General features: G+C 39.9%; 1 protein-coding gene across 11 annotated transcripts in view; it reads right to left on the bottom strand.

The window, feature by feature from the left end:
- NAP1L1 (nucleosome assembly protein 1 like 1) overlaps positions 1–5,349 on the bottom strand; it is a 35,573-nt gene extending 30,224 nt beyond the window's left edge. For 2 of the 11 annotated variants that reach the window (XM_034644515.1, XM_034644509.1), the window contains exons 1-2: positions 5,206–5,322; positions 1,831–1,870 (exon numbers count right to left, since the gene is read on the bottom strand). The gene's annotated coding sequence lies outside the window, so the exon portion shown is untranslated. Of the gene's footprint in view, positions 1–1,830; positions 1,871–5,205 lie in introns of all 11 variants that reach the window. The other 9 variants (XM_034644514.1, XM_034644510.1, XM_034644508.1 and 6 more) reach the window with 5 other exon arrangements.
- Positions 5,350–13,018: the final 7,669 nt, after the last annotated feature.

Raw genomic sequence — 13,018 nt, forward strand, 5'->3', positions numbered from 1 at the left:
GTATTAAAAATTAAAACTACCACAACATTAAGTCAGTGGTGAAGGTAAACATAATCTATAAGATAAGGATATAGTTTCCAAGTAAAATATAAACCTAACCAAAAGAAAGCTGGTATCCCTGTATTAACATCAAAAAATAAAGTTTAAGAAAAGCATTACCAGAAATAAAAAGGTCACTCTACAATAAAAGACTGAATTCACTACTCAATATATGGAATGTGCAGATCTCAATTCAAAGGCATGGTTCATATTAATGTGACTGAAGGCAAATCTTAACCTGAGAACTTGGTACACAAAAAAAACCTTTCAGGGGCGCCTGGATGGCACAGCGGTTAAGCGTCTGCCTTCAGCTCAGGGCGTGATCGNAGCTGGTATCCCTGTATTAACATCAAAAAATAAAGTTTAAGAAAAGCATTACCAGAAATAAAAAGGTCACTCTACAATAAAAGACTGAATTCACTACTCAATATATGGAATGTGCAGATCTCAATTCAAAGGCATGGTTCATATTAATGTGACTGAAGGCAAATCTTAACCTGAGAACTTGGTACACAAAAAAAAACCTTTCACTGAAGAGGGGAAAGAAGTCACCGAATTAAACCACAAACTGATTATAAACTGTAGTAGTTAGATGTCCAGACATGTGTTATCAAATAATCTCTCACCATTCCAGAAAGCCGGACTCTGAATAAGTTCTCCTTTCAACGAGGAGTAGAGGAGTAAAGGAGTAAAGAAAGCTAACATTTATGAAGCCTACTCACGGTAAGGGACTATTATTATACGCTTTCCTCCTATCTGCAGATAAAAGCAACTTGCTCAGCAACACATGAAGGGTACGAACCTAGTAATTAAAATCTGACTTCCAAAACCCATGCGGAGTCCACTTTTCCAAAAACCAAAGTACCTGTTCTATCAGCCTACTGTTAACACAGATTATACAGTAATGCACTAGTTGATATTCCTTTACATAAAATGACTACTTCATGGGGAAACAACCAATCATTAAAAATTACAAATGTTTTAAAGCAAGAGTTCAAAGGAACCAGTAATAACCCAAAGATAAGATTTCCCTTTACCTGAGACCTCACATCTCCCTCCAAATGCACTTCAAGCAAATCTATATTTAAGACACAGCTGTTCTATTAGTAACGTTTTCAGTGGCCCAGGGGCTCAATACTTTATTTGGCTCCAACACAGCCTCACAGTTAGAATATCCTATTCTTTAGGTTCACTTTTTCAATTCTCCAGTGTCAACAGCCAACTTGGAACTGACCTCTGTCTTAAGAGTCCCAAGCAAAACAGACTCTCATTTTAGAACACTACGTATCTTCTTGTCCAAGGGAGCTCATCATCTACATTATCATCTTATCCAACAGCACAGAAACATACCTGGGTTGGACTCCAAATCTGGTGAAAATTCACCCAGCAATAACAAAACCAATTTAATCACATGGCGGGGAGGAGAATTACACACACACACACACACACACACACACACAGCAGACAAAAAGCTTAGGAGCCATCACTCAACTGTATGTAAACAAATTCCATGTTGGAAGAAGACACCCTGACCATAAATACTGTTGCTTTTCCGTGGAGCACAGTGGAACCCAAGCAAGTGAGTGTGCTTCTGAATTCCAAGCTGATGTATAGCATACAGTTTAAAACAAGGGAACTCCCTTTAAAAACCAATACAAAAACCTCATCGTATGTAACCCTGGAGAAGTCCTTTAACTGCTCTGTACTTCAGTTTTCGCATTAAAATGTTGATACTACCTACTTCTAGGAGCATTACATTAGTTAATAATACACAGTAATTTGTGCTCTTACATTATTTATTCCTGTTGTGTTCTTCTGTACCCTCTTTACCCTAGAAAATAATTAAGTGTAATTAATTAAATGTAATTAATAGGCTCTTCAACATTACAGCCCCCTTTCCCAGTAAAAATTAAAAGGTACAAAACTTCTGGGGCGCCTGGGTGGCGCAGTCGTTAAGCGTCTGCCTTTGGCTCAGAGCGTGATCCCGGTGTTCTGGGATCGAGCCCCACATCAGACTCCTCCGCTAAGAGCCTGCTTCTTCCTCTCCCACTCCCCCTGCTTGTGTTCCCTCTCTCACTGGCTGTCTCTATCTCTGTCAAATAAATAAATAAAATCTTAAAAAAATAAATAAAATCTTAAAAAAATAAAAGGTACAAAATTTCTGAACAAACAAAAATGTATCAAACCATGCAGTGTAAAAGGCAGAGTTGGTAACCAAAAGTACAAAGGCCACTTTGGAAGGCAAGCGCAGTAATGTGATCTAGTGGTCTGATACCAATGTACTGAACAACTTAGAAGAATGGGCTTTGGAAAGCAACAACGTTCACCTTCTAAACCCTACTCTGCCCAAGAAAAACTTCTTATTCAGATGAAATTAGTACAGAAATGGCACTTAAAATCACTATTAAACAAGTCCTTCATGTAAAGAATGTTATAAATACTACTCTGTTCCCCACTTTTTCTTTATAGCATTCACCACAACTTAACATTTTGTATCTAGATAACCAATACGCTTGCTTTGCTCATGTTTTAAGATTATGTCCAAACAGATGCTAAAATATTTACTCAAAGAATCAAAGAAAAATACAAATAATTACAGGTTTGATTAGACTTGAGGATCTGAATGGACCGATCATCAGTTTTCAAAACTGATCAGGATTCATCCTAATCTTATTTTAATTAACACTTCAAATTTACGACTAATCAAAAAAATGAGCAAAGATGTAGTATTTGATTTTGACATCTTTTTCATCCCTTGAAGTCAAACAGATTTTGCCTCGTTTAGCCCCTTTTCCTACAAAAGGGGTGTTTTTAATATAATTTGGGGGGTTTAGAATCCAGTCAATCACTTGGAGACAATATGGGCAGACTGAGTAATAAAATGAGCAACAGCATTTTGGATTAAATTAATTTTGGTACAAGTGTTGGGTTTGGTTGTTTTTTAAATCTCTAGAGGACAAGAACAGTCATGTGCCACATTTAGCATCAGCTTCATATTTTGTCAACAGGCCCAATATCAAAAGTAGGTACTTTGCAACAGATAAAATTTACATTTTTTCAAACTGGTATGATGAATTCTTTTAAAGCTGCATTTATCAAATTAACGTTGACCAGATATGATAATCTATGAAGTCAAGGTTTCATAACCAATGTTTAATTCCATCTATCCTCCAAAGGACCAGTCTTCTTAGAAGTAAATTGCACATTTTAGATTTGGACCATTAATTTGAACTCTGAATTTTTTTAAATTTTCATTTAATTTGAACAACTTCCAACAAGAATGAGACTTAGTCCCAGAAGATCACTGTAAACCTTATTTACCCGAACAATTTAAGTTAGTCTATACAGAAGATTTCCCCTTATCCAAAGGTAATGTGTATTACTTCCTAAGTACACGAGTGTTAATGTAGGTTAACAAGAATATAGGACTTAGGGGCGCCTGGGTGGCACAGCGGTTAAGCGTCTGCCTTCGGCTCAGGGCGTGATCCCGGCATTATGGAATCGACCCACATCAGGCTCTCCCACTATGAGCCTGCTTCTTCCTCTCCCACTCCCCCTGCTTGTGTTCCCTCTCTCGCTGGCTGTCTCTATCTCTGTCAAATAAATAAATAAAATCTTTAAAAAAAAAAAAAACAAGAATATAGGACTTAAATATTAATTTTAAAAAGATATTTTGATGCTACCTACTTTCAAAAACAGCAAATTCCGTTTTACAGCTCTTCTGAAACCAGGCAGTGTTATGAGATTTTAAAGTGCAGTCCTTACAGAACTAATTACTAATCATTTATCAGACAGTGATGATCTAAAATAGGGGCTCCTTGAGGACACTGCGAGCCGGGTTCATTCTTTTTGTACTCTGAAAGCCTAGCCCTCCCACATAGGGCCGCATTCCCCGATTCCCTTCACTGCCTCCTTTTATTAATAGGGGCACCGACAAGACAGCAGGCAACAAACCTGGCCCATTAAGTTTACATTTATGCCTCATTTCCACCCATACTTCCTCCACTCAGCCCCCATTCATCTTAAAAACAAAACAACTAGTTAAGTAACCTGTTCTGGGATCTTCAATAAAGGAACTAATCTGTAAGAATGTGAAAGAACTCCTAACAGAATTAAAGACATCGCAGGCCAAATCGTTTATTTTCATCTTAGAACCGTTTACAGGATTATACTAATTCGGATCAATTCTCCCCAAATAATGAAATCCTGGTTAAGACACCCATCTAAAGTCTAACTGTACTGGAAGTGCACAAAAAAAATCATGGGTTAATAACAGCTAACACGACCCCTTTACAAGCGTCAATTCTTAACAATTCTAGCAGTGGAGGCCCTGCTTCATCACCCATCTCCTAACATTCATACTTTCCTCTGGTACCAATAAAAAGATTAAGACCAGAGAGAAGCAGGTAGGAGTTTGAAAGCCAAAGGCGGGACTTATTAACTATTAATTCCCATCCCACCACCCCCTACAACTCTCAGTAAAGTGAGGACAACCCAGACCCCGGTCTCCAGTAGAGCCCAGGCGGCGGCCACGTGTCTAGGGAAGCCGCCGGGGTTTCCCCTCCCAGCACCGTCGCCGCCTCCAGTGGGCGGAGAGCCCAGGAGCCTCGCAGCCTCCCCGCCCCCTCCGGGCCTCGTCCCTTCACATCCCCTCCCTCCCATCGGAATTCGCAGCCTCTGCCGTTCTCTCCATCCCCCAGCGGCCTCCCTCCAAGGATTATTTTGGAGGAAGCGGGGGCGTCGAAGAAGCGGTGGGCTACGCACTCGAACCCGGCCCGCACCCCGGGCGCCTTGAGGAGCCAGCGGCCGTATGGCTGGGGACCGGGAGGCGAGATCGTGGCCTCGCTCCGGTCCGCGCCCAGAAGCCAGTGGGGTTCAGGGAACCTCGGCGCACACTAGCACGGCCCTCGGGCCTCGCAGGCCTCACCGACCCCCCGCGTCTCCCCAGTCGTTCCCGAGTAAAGCGCCAGCCAATCCCAGAGGCCTTCTCAGCCTACGGGGACGAAACTCGGCGGACGGCTCAGGCTCCGGCCTCCACTGGACGACCCGGGAGGCCCCGGAGGCCAGCGGCCCCCGTCCTCATTTCCCCGTCCCTGCCCTCCGCGCAGGCCGCCTGACCGACTCTACGTTACGTTCCCCTCTCCCTTTCAGACCCCCATCCGTTACCGGCGGCTAGCACGGGAAGCCAGGCGGTCGGAGCTGCGCAGGCAATGACTCAGGGCGGCGGCGGGAGGAGCAGGAGGCGGCGCCGCGAGCAGATGGCGCTAAAAAAGACCCGAGAGCCCGCCGCTCGCGCTCATATACAATTAGCGTCAGCACGTAGGGCCCGCTCCACCGCCCCCCCAGGCCTCGCCGTCTCCTAGCAACGCGAACAGAAGGCGGGTCCAGGACGAGTTGCCTAGCAACAGAACTGTCCTTCTTCCCCGACGACCTCCACACCCTCCGCGCGGTGCTTGGGGTCCTTGGGTTCCCGCCTCCGCCTCCTGCTACGCGCCGCGCCATCTCTTTTCTCCCCGCAGTACAGGAAAAGAAATCACAACCCCTTAGGTTCCCGGGAGGGTCCCTGACGCGCTCGCCTCGCCCCTGGCCCACCTCGTTCTCCTCGGCCTGGTGCAGGGAGGCGTGAGGGCGGTGGGGAGGGGGGGACCGCTGCAGCTCGTCCCTATCCCGGCCTAATTCCTGCAACTCCCAGGTCCCCGGTAATCATTTTCCCTCCCCGCCCATATTTTCTTCTAAGAACAACAGTTCTTTCCTCCTGACCACCTTGGCGGCGTCTTCTGCCGATTTTGCGTCTCCTAACTCGGTGGGTCTCAGTGGCTTCCGGGGCTGCCTCCTCATCCCTGCCCCTCCATCCTTTTACCTAACGTGCGATCCCTCATTTCTACTTCAGTTCTTTTTATGGATGAAAAGACAATGTTTGTTTATTCTCTGGATGCTTTATAATGAGGACCCTGTTGTTTCATCTTGGTGAAAAATATATCTTGTGTAAATCCTCAGGCCTGTGGAAACACCATGGCTATTTTTCAACTGATGGTGGATTGACTAATGTTAACTCTTAAAACAGTGGTTCTCGAAGTGTGGTCCCCAGACCCTTTCAAGGGGGAAGTCGAAAGTATTTCCATAATAATACTAAAACATCATTTGCCTTTTGCATTCTCATTCTCTCACAAGTGTAGAGTGGAGTTTTCCGGAGACTACATGACATGTGATACGGAAACACTGAAAAAGGAAACAGATAATAAAGTCCAGTCATCTGCCGTTAAACCAGAAATTAAGGACATTTGCAAAAACATAAGACAATGCCACTCTACTTAATTCTTTTTGCTTTGGAAAGTAGTTACTTTTCATATAAAAGATTCTTTTATGTTAATATTTAATTGATTTATTGTCTTTAGATGAAATAATGAATACTTTTTTAATTTCTTAATTTCCGATATGATAAATATCAGTATCTAGAATGCACAGGATAGTTCTCTGGCGTCCCTACGTTTTAGAGTGTAAAGGGGTCCTGAGACCAAAAAGTTAGAAAACCTCTTCTCTAAATGCTCATTCCTTTAAATTTCAAACTGCCTGGAGTCATCTATTGTAATGCTCACGTTGAACTATATTCCATTTTAAAGGATATAGATTTTCTTCTGGCATCCCCAGTCTCATTAAACTGTGGTCTTTTCCACTCTATGTTACAGATGCCTCAGTTTACCCATTCATTTTGGTTCTTCAAATGTGATTTTGTTTTTTTTAACCTTCTGTCTGTATTCGACAATGATGTGAGGTTAACAAGTAATTATAACAATATCAGTAATGACTCCTCGTGAAGAATCCACAATACATTAACTAGGTAGAGGCGTGCCCAAAATGTACATACACTTGACACTAATTTCAATGAAGCCTCAAGATTATTTTATTCTAATCAAAGCTATGCACAATGCAAGTTAATTAGCACACTAGAAATGACCTAAATTACTTTCACCTCCTTTCTTTAAATCTTTGTGGTTGTAGAACTTCTGAGATCAAATTGAGAAGTTAGCCTTCATGATGATTTCTATCCCGCTCCAGAAAGCCTCATCAATTTGAGCAACTGGGCGCCTCGGTGGCTGGGTTGTTAAGCATCTGCCTTCCGCTCAGGGCATGGTCCCAGAGTCCTGGGATCGGCCCGCATCGGGCTCCTGGGCTCCTCTGCTGGGAGCCTGCTTCTTCCTCTCCCATTCCCCCTACTTGTGTTCCCTCTCTCGCTGCCTGTCTCTCTCTTTGTGTCAAATAAATAAATAAAATCTTTAAGAAAAAATAAAACAAAGGGCTTATCATTACCAGTTTAGATTCTTTCCCCTTTTCTCCAGCCTCCTCCTCCAGCTCCTTCCTCCAGCTTTCTCCTCCCCTTCTTCCAGTGTATCTTAGCCAATCTAAGAAACGAAACACTAGTAAATTGCTAATAATGCACGTCTTTTAATATAATCCTTTAAACCATAGTTCGTAAATCTAAAATTCTACCATTGAAATCAAGGGAAGCTCAATCTTTTCTACATTAATTTGCGATATTCCCAAATATATATTGGGAACAACTTAAGACTCTGGAAATACAACATTGAATAAGAAAGACAAGTTTCTTGGTTTTACTGAACTTATGTTTGAGCGCAATAGGGCATGTGACAGACAGTGATGAAATAATTTCATTTTTTAAAGATTTTATTTATTTATTTATTTTAGAGAGCGAACCCAAGCGAGTGGGGGGTAGGGGCACAGGGAGAGGAAGAGGATCTCAAGCTGACTCTGCACTAAGCCCAGAGCCTGATGTGGGGCTGGATCTCATGACCCTGAGATCATGACCTGAACCGAAACCAAGAGTTGGACACTTAAACACCTGAGCCACCCAGATGCCCCCGAAATAATTTTAGATATAAATAAGTAAAAAGGCTATGAAGAAAATAAAAGGAGACAAAGGGATAGAAGGTGACTGACCTGAAGACACAATTGAGTTTTTCACAATGATTCCTCTTAGACCTTCAAAACGCATAATGCAGTTAATTCATCTAATTTAACTATAATAAATGGTGGCCCTGGTCACTGATCATGAACCATGCTAAACTTTCAGTTAAAGTTCCTTTTTAATTCATCCCCCATTATTTTAATTTGGTTGGTTTTTAACACACTGTAGTCTAGTGGTTAAGAAATGCAGCTTTGGAGTCAAACAGCCCAATTTTGTTGTCAAAGTCTAAACAACATGTAAGTTGCTTAACATGATACCTGACATTGATTTAACACCCAATAAAAGTTAAACATTAAAACTTCTTACTGAGGTTTTGTTTTGTTTTTGTTTTATTTAAAGGTTGAGGGAATTTCTCTGAAGTCTTCTAATAGTATCTGACATATTTTTGTGGAATATTTTATCAAAAGCTATCTTGTCGCAAATTTTAAATCATGTTTTCCTGAGCTGAAATAATCACACCAATTATCACAAAAGTATATTCCACATTTCTAAATATTGGATACAAACACTATAGAAATCAACCACACAAATTGATGACAGACATGATTTCTTAAATGTGGTTATGTCTGTATTTCAACCCCTAAGTAGTGGAAAAGTGCATAGGCTTGAAAGTCAGACAGACATAAGTTCATCCCAACATTCTGTGACCTTGCAAAAGTACTTACACACTCTGACCCTATGCTTCTCCATCTGTAAAATGCATTAATAATTCTAATAAAATCAGCCTCTTCATTAGCATGAAATAGAGAAATATATGTAAGTCCCCAGAGCAATGACTTGTTCTTTAGGTACTCAATAAATATTTATTTTCACCCATCACAATTAATCAGCATGTAAAATGTCTAATGGCACCAATAATAATTATCATGTAAAAACTGCACAAGATACATTTAAAGAACTCTTACCTTAGTTTTGAATCTGGATAGTTTTATTTTTTCCTTTTTCCCCCAAATTATATAAATGCAACATAAAATCAAAATTCCAGTCAGAAATTATGGACAAGTTGCCTTAAATTTTTCTCTATACACCCAAAAACAGATTAATAGATTTTCATTTGAAAATATTTTTATTTTGCTACCATTTTTAATTGAAATTTATATTAAAATGATCACAGAGTCATACAGTTGTACAAAATAGCACAGAAAGATCTATGTAAACTTTACCCAGTTTACCACAATGGTAGCAATAATTCACAATCTTAATTCGAATTCCCCCAGTTTCACTTGGGCCCACTTGTGTGTGTTTGTGTGTTTAGTTCTATGCAGTGTTACAATATGTGTGTATCTGTCACCACAGGCAAGATACACAAGCGCCTGTCTTATGTTGTACTTTGATGATAGTTTTTATTTTCTAATTTGCATGACAAATATGATTCTACCTTCCCAGATTTTACTTTTCTTCTATTTTCGTGCTTCACAAATAGACAACTTAGGCAGAAAATAGGCCATTCCTTTGTGTGGGCTTTCAACAGTTCTTACCCCATAGCTTTGCAATCAGTCTCCCTAATAATGACCTCTTATTCCTCTCTGATCCGTATTGCCAAAATTATGGTTCTAAATACAAGTCCAGGGATGCCTGGGTGGCTCACTTTGTTAAGCGTCTGCCTTCAGCTCAAGTCATGATCCCAGGGTCCTGAATCGAATCCCACAATAGGGCTCCTTGCTCAGCGATGAGCCTGCTTCTCGCTCTGTTGGCTGCTCCCCCTGCTTGTGCTCTATCTCTCTCTGACAAATAAATAAAATCTTTTAAAAAAATAATAAATAAATACAAGTCCAATCAAATCTACTTGGTCATAAAACCTGCAATGGCTTTTTGATGTCTACATGACAAAATAATGCCTACAAAGTCCATCTGAATCTGAATCCATCCTGTTTTTCTAGCCATACCTCCCACTATCCACTGTCATGAACCCCATACATTATGACTTTGAACTACTCACCAAATCCTCAACACACCAAGTATTTTTATGCCTTCTGCTCCCCCCTTCAACTTTTCTTTCAAAATCAAGCCCAAGTTTTTATCTTTCCTGGGGAATCTTCCCTGAGTCACCAAGGTAGATCTGATTGCATACTCTTGTCTGTTTTCCAACAACTTTTTATGTATGCATGTGTGTTCCCATGTTTCCTTCTTCCCAAACACACACGACACTAGATTATTAGTTACTGCAGGGCAGTGTCCTTGTTTTTGTATTCTCCTGGCTTGGATAATGGCTAGCATTCAATAAATATTTGTTTGATAGAATGAAGTAAAAGGAAAGAAGCAAAAAAGTAAGCAAGTGAGAAAGGGAGAAAGGAAATAAAAAAGTCATTGAAAACAAGCTGGAAGTCATAATACTTTATTAAGTGATCCTTTTTTGAAGACAATTGCATCAATTCTACATTTGTCTATATGAGAAAATTTGACAATCTACTCAGTGCAAGATTTTTGGCTATGGTTTAAAGATTTTATTTATTTATTTGACAGAGATAGAGACAGCCAGTGAGAGAGGGAACACAAGCAGGGGGAGTGGGAGAGGAAGGAGCAGGCTCCCAGCAGAGGAGCCTGATGTGGGTCTCGATCCCAGAATGCCGGGATCACGCCCTGAGCCAAAAGGCAGATGCTTAACTGCTGTGCCACCCAGGCACCCCTGGCTATGGTTTAGATATTGTTTGGATATTTGGATATTATTTTTCCTCATCTATGAAGAAATTTGCTGGTAAAAATAAATATTGAAATCTGAGATCATAAGAAATAAAGAAAATAAGTTATATGGTATTATTTGGAGATAATTGCAGTGTCCATTTTTGGGAGAATAGTGAAATGTGGTGGATGCATATCATAGAATATTATGCAGCAGAATGTCAAATGTAATATGGCAACAGGGATAGATCTGCAAAATTCAGTGCTTGCAAAATAAAACTACGATTAGATATTATTACACACCTATTAGAACTAAAATTGAAACAAAACAAAACACCTGGCTGACGTACAAAATGCTAGTAAAGATGTAGAACAGCAAGAATTCTCATTCATTGTTAGTATGAATACAAAATGGTACAGTCATCTTGGAAGATAGTTTGGCAGTTCCTTATAAAGTTAAATATACACTTACCGTATGACCCAGGAGTCTCATTCCTGGCTGTTTACCCAAGTGAACTGGAAACTTATGTTCACACACACACACTCATAGAGGTGAACATTTATGACAACTTTATTCCTAATTGCCAAAAACAGGAAGCAATGAAGATATTGTCCATAGGTGAATGGATAAATAAACAGTGCACAATGGGATACTACTCAGAAATAAGAAGGAACAAGCTACTAATAAACTCAACAATATGGATGAATCTCAAATAACTTTTGCCAAGTGAAAGAAGCCATAATCAAAAGGCTATATATTATAAAATTTCATTTATATGACATAGGGTAGAGGCAACATTATAGGGATAGAAAACATACCAGTGCTTGCCGGGGGTTCAGGAGGGGTGAAGAGTTGACTCCAAAGGTGCTGTAGAGGAAGGGATTTTTTAGGGTAATAGAACTGTTCTAGATCAGTAGTGAATACTTAGAGACTTTATACATTTCTCAAAATAATTTATTGTATTCACATTTTATTTTTTAATTTTTTAAAAATATTTTATTTATTTATTTGACAGAGATAGAGACAGCCAGTGAGAGAGGGAACACAAGCAGGGGGAGTGAGAGGAAGAAGCAGGCTCATAGCAGAGGAGCCTGATGTGGGGCTCAATCCCATACCGCCGGGATCACGCCCTGAGCCTAAGGCAGATGCCTAACCACTGTGCCACCCAGGCGCCCCTATTGTATTCACATTTTAAAAAGTCATTCAGGATGTTGTGGGATCCTAGGATGGAATTCAGTCTGACAAATTAATCTAATTGTATTACAAATCTATAATATAACTCATTAAAGGTATAGGTAAAAAAGGAACTTACTTTAGAAAACAGTATTTTGACTAAATACTATCAGGCTAAAGGCAAAAACAGCTGTACAGAAACCCTGTATTCTATTTGGTAAATTTGTTTCTCATAGAGGTAAGTATTAGAAGTTCTAGAATGAATCTATCTGTATACTAGGTGTTTGTATTCATTTGCCAGGGCTGACAAAACAAAGTACCAAACTGGGTGGCTTAAGCAACAGAAATTTACTGTCTCACAGTTTGGGGGACTAGAAGTCTGAAATCAAGGTTTTGGTAGAGTTGGTCCCTTCTGAGTGCTATGAGGATCTGTTCCAGGCCTTTGTCTTTGGCTTGATGATGGCTTTCTTCTACCAGGATTGGATATAATGATTCACCTCCAAAGAAGAGTAAGGAAAGGGAAAAATATTAACTTTCTAGTAGAGAAATCTGACAAACATCACTTTAACTAAAATGATCACGGTTAACATCATCATTTAGAAGTCGTGTTAATATCAAATACTCCCTGATAGGATGAAGCAAGAATTAGTATTAAACAGATTAATTTTAAACACATTGTAATGGGCTTGGGAGGTAGAAGGGAATGAGAATGAAGTATAGAAGTAACAGGGAATCAATTTATTGATCTAGAAAGGTCTTATCTGGGAGTTAAGAGGAGTTACAAGCTTTAAAAAGAAAAAAAGACCAAAAAAAAAAAAAAGTGGAATGTGGCTATGCATCTTTTGCCCATACTAGACATTCAATATTTTTCATTCCTCAATATTCTATCTCTGCAGAATCAAATTGTGATTCATATTTTGAAAAGTTAGTTCTTGAAGCTAGAAGAAGCAAAGAGCAGTAAATAGATTTGTCATCAGTTGTAGCAGAGTAAGTTTGAGCAACTGCAGGACACTAGAGATAAAATATGGAAATAAATTGAAGAAAAATCAAGTCAACAGTAACAATTATAGTAATCGCTAACATTTATTAAATGCCTTCCATGTGCCAGACACTGCTCTACAACGTTTTATAAATATTAGCTCATTTAATCCTCACAACAACCCTATGAAATACTACTATAATTAGCCTTATGTTCTAGATGA

The sequence above is a fragment of the Ailuropoda melanoleuca genome, chromosome 15 (assembly GCF_002007445.2).
Source record: "Ailuropoda melanoleuca isolate Jingjing chromosome 15, ASM200744v2, whole genome shotgun sequence".
Classification (NCBI taxonomy): Eukaryota; Metazoa; Chordata; class Mammalia; order Carnivora; family Ursidae; genus Ailuropoda; species Ailuropoda melanoleuca.